This window comes from Rhyacophila brunnea, unplaced genomic scaffold (assembly GCF_057557595.1).
Source record: "Rhyacophila brunnea isolate RB1 unplaced genomic scaffold, BYU_Rbru_1.0 scaffold_144, whole genome shotgun sequence".
In the NCBI taxonomy this organism is placed as follows: Eukaryota; Metazoa; Arthropoda; class Insecta; order Trichoptera; family Rhyacophilidae; genus Rhyacophila; species Rhyacophila brunnea.
In genome coordinates, this window is record NW_028232800.1 from 623,054 (window position 1) to 627,480 (window position 4,427).

The following is a 4,427-nucleotide window of genomic DNA, read 5'->3' on the forward strand; positions in this document are numbered from 1 at the left end:
TTTGACTAAAAATTTCTTTTTGACCTTTTTAAATATGGTATTTTCAGGAATCAAATAAGTAATCCATTGGAAATAGACTGTTATTCTCTGGGCATTTGGATATTTTAAAATTAATAGTTTCCTAGATGGTATGGTGCATTCACTCTAAGCAATTTTCCATTTATGGAATATTTTGGAAGAAGAAGTGATATCTTGGGCTTTAAGCGAATATAAGGGGATTTTAAAATCAATCAGCTTGATCAAATATCTCCTTTACTTGTATTATTTCTTTTAATAAAATTTTCAGCCTAAAAATGAGTAAAAAATTCAGCGAAAGTTTAACCAACTTTGATTTATTGATAAAGCAGATTGCTGAGGAAGATTATGAAGAAGAGTCAGATGAGCCGTTAGACTTAGAAATCCAGTGTGCCTATTCTGAGGAGGATGAATCGACTGAGCAATGTTCAAATTATCAGAAAATTGAATTTGATCCCTTGACTGGTCTTCCAGTAGAAAAATTACACACAGAAAGTGATGGTATGGAGTCTAGAGGCAATGAAATTCAGGCAGAAAATATAGTATTCCAACCTGGAAAATCATACACATTTTTGGATGGAAGAATAGTTGAAAATCAAATTGATGAGAATGGAAACAACAAAATATTTGAGCAATCAGCATCTCAGAAGATGTACTTTACATCTGAAGAGCTAAAAAATCTAAAACTACAGTCGAAAGAGGACAATTCAAAGATACTTAGCTTTCATAAGAGAACGAAGAAACGACGGCCACATAGTTGTAAGAATTTTGATAATTAAAGTAGTGTCAGTGTATTTTTTCAAAACTTTTAAATATGATGTTGCAGTAGTATAAGTTCGGAATTGTTGTAAATAATATGCTGACCATCTGGAGATATCTCCGAGATAGAGAATAAATAAGTAGTTGCAATATTCTGATGAGAATAACTAATCGTATTGATGGACAAAGTATGGTTGTTTTTTAAAAATACATATATGTTTTTATCCAAAAACTCATTAAAAAAAGGCTTGCATAAAATCTCCACAGCCGGAGTCGAACCAGCGGCCCTCTGATGACTACTATTTCTACAGTCAGATGCTCTACCACTGAGCTATGTAGAGCTGGCAACCCTATCTAACAGGATTAAGACCCATGTAATTTGGGGTTTTTATTTTCCATCCCAAAACTATCCAAAAATGGATAGTATCCATAAGCAGTATTTTGTTAATCGATTTGTTATCTTTAGAAGCAACAATTTTTATTTTGAAGGAAGAATTGTGGATATTTCAAATGATGGCCCAAGACCCACGTATACTGTCTTGTCATTTTACACTTTTGAATATATGAAAATACAGGAAAGTGAAATTTGCTCACCATCTTCCCTGGAATCAAAGAAAAAATATAGACCAAGTCCCATAAATGAAACATCTATTGGTGGGAATTGGCCAAACCTGCTGAAAAACCGATTGAGAATTGATAGAGACTATACTTCCACCAATACAAATCCCTATCCTTTTCATAAGAGTGCAAATAGCATCCTTAAGGAATTCATTGTTTTTTTTCAAAAAAACTTTCCCTCGTATGATCCACACGAAACACAAGAACTTCTTCAAGCTTTTGTAGACCTGTTTAATCTTTCTCTTCCCCACTTTTTGCTGTATAAGGATGAACCAATTCTGAAAACAGACAAAGGGGAGTATTTGAAGGATTATAGCCACAGATATGGGCCAGTACATCTTTTAAGATTGTTATATTTTCTCCAGAAAAAAGGAATTAGCTTTGAGGGGGATGAAGAATCAAGAAGTATAATATTGGAATATACAGCTTACATGCTTGATTTCCTCAACTATCGATTTAATGACTATTTTAATTAAACCAAAGCAACTATTACAACTTTTTATTTGAAGATTGGTATTAAAAACGACAGAATCCTTCAATTCAAGACAAATATTTTGAAATACCCAGCGTGAAGCCTCGATGCATTGAATGATAATCTCATCGGCCTAGTTTTTTATCATCTAATAAGGTGTCTGTAAAATCCTATATTACTACTTATTAAGAAAATAAAAACTATGTGATACATAGCAACATGATATTGAAATATTTTTACTTATCTAAGCGACAAAATGCATTTAAACTAGTGTTTTTCTTATTGAGATGGTTGGTGATCGATCATATGGTTATAAAACATCTTAAATTTTAGTGCTTTTAGTGAAAATTTTTAGCCCCAATGAACAGAAAAGAGAGAATTGAACAAATCCTCAAGCACCGCTTTTTTGTTACCCAAGTGTCGTATCCTCCACAGAATGGTTTCTTAGATTATGGGCCTCCTCTGTTACAAATAAAGCATGAGATTCACAAATCATGGAGAAAGACTCTTGTTGATGAAAATATGTATGAAATGGAACCAAGCATTATGCTTCCGTACGAGGTTTTGAAGAGTTCTGGACATATTGATAAATTTTGTGATGTGGTTGTGACGGATGGAATTACAACTTACAGGGCTGATCATTTTATTGAAGAGAACATTGGTGAATTTCATGAAATTCCTGAAGACATAAAGAAATCATTCGGGGAGATTATGGAGAAAGTAAAGCAGATCAAAGCGGCAATATTTTCCAACTCTAATGAAATTTGTGAAATGATCAAAAACATTAAGGTTAAAAAGTATAGCAGAACCGAAAAATTTTCAAAAGATATTGTAGGGGAAATTATGAAGAATTTTGTATGCGTTAGAAAACACTTATCTGATTGTGACAAGTTAGATATTGATTTCATTATTTCAGTCAACAATTTAACTGGGGGAAATGGTGCTTTTTTCCCAGCCAAAGACTTCAATTTGATTTTCAAACTCAACGATACCCAATTTTTACGGCCAGAGCTCGCTCAATCACAATTTACCTCCTTTAAGAAAATATATGATTTGAATAATGAAAAGATGCCGGTATCTTCATACTCTATTGGCCGATCATACAGAAATGAAATATCAGCGAGGGGTGGAATGTTGAGAACTAAAGAATTCGAGCAGGCCGAAATTGAATATTTCACTGAAGATGGTAATCATAGTGGATTTCTATTGGTAAGGGATGTCTCGGTTTTGATTTTGCCAAACTCAGTGGAGATACCATATAAAACAACTGTTGGAGAGGCTTTCGACTCGAGAATCATCAGTTCTGAAGCAATCTGCTACTTTATTGCAAAGGCTCAGGAGTTTTTATTGGACATAGGATTTAAACATGAAAGTCTCAGGTATCGCCAGCATAATATTAACGAAATGGCTCATTATGCTAACGATTGTTGGGATGTTGAGATTTTGACACTTAGTGGATGGGTAGAATGTGCAGGAATTGCTGACAGATCAACTTACGACTTGTCATGTCATGCTGGTGCTATGAATCCTTATGTGAGGAAGCGGGTTCATCCTAAGAAGGTTTGTTCTATTGAGATTGATAAAAAAGCGGTAATCAAGGAATTAAAGGGTAGGTTTGATGAATTCCAACAAAAGTGTTCTCTGATATCACAAGAGACTATCTTAAGGAACTCAAAAGATGGTAAATTGGATGTGGATTTTGAGGGAGAGCATTATGAAGTGTTAGTAAAAGAAAAGACGGTTGAATTTACAGAGTATATTCCTAAGGTCATTGAGCCATCATTTGGTATTTCCCGTATTTTATATGCACTTGTAGAGCAAAGTTTTACTTTTACTGAGGATGATAGAACTATTCTTAGCCTGAAACCCAAGATGGCATACAAACATTGTATGATAACATGCTTAAGACAATCGGCTGAATTTGAACCATTTATACACAAGCTTAGGAGGGATTTCGTTGAAGACGAGGTTAGATTTAGTATAAATACCAGAAGTTGTTCTATTGGAAAAAGATACGCTTCATGCGATGAAATTGGCATTCCCTTCTTTGTCACTCTTGATACAGACACTATTTCTTCAAATAAAGTGACTATTAGGGAACGAGATACCACTCAACAAATATCTGTGGATATTGAGTCCGCTTCTTCAACTATTCTCTCTTTGATTCATGAAAAAGTAAAATGGAGCAGTCTCTTTGAAAGATTTAAACTTTAATAAAATTTCAGGTAGAGGTTTATATTTCGTTAGAATTGATTGTTTTGAGTCTGGAAAATATAACTATGGTGTATTCCTTGGAATATAATATAGTGTGTGATGTGTGTTTAAATATCGATTTATTTTGGGCAGTTAAATTAGAGTGTATCTTTAAAAATTTCAAGCTAGACTTTGTATATTTGTTGGAATATCCGTTCCAATTTAGATTTATTAATACAATTGGCAGTAACCTGACAAATTGTCCAATGAGTTGAGGATATCCCACTTTGTTAGTTAGTAATGGATAAAATCATTTCTATAACACTTGAAAGTATCCAAAATACAAATGTAAAAGACCACCTTCCAAAAA

The 4,427-nt window shown here is 33.5% G+C and overlaps 1 non-coding gene across 1 annotated transcript; it reads right to left on the reverse strand.

The window, feature by feature from the left end:
* Positions 1–1,032: 1,032 nt before the first annotated feature.
* On the reverse strand, positions 1,033–1,115 carry TRNAY-GUA (transfer RNA tyrosine (anticodon GUA)). The gene is given in 2 exon segments: positions 1,033–1,068; positions 1,080–1,115. It is a non-coding gene; the product is annotated as a tRNA-Tyr (tRNA).
* Between the last annotated feature and the right edge of the window lie 3,312 nt (positions 1,116–4,427).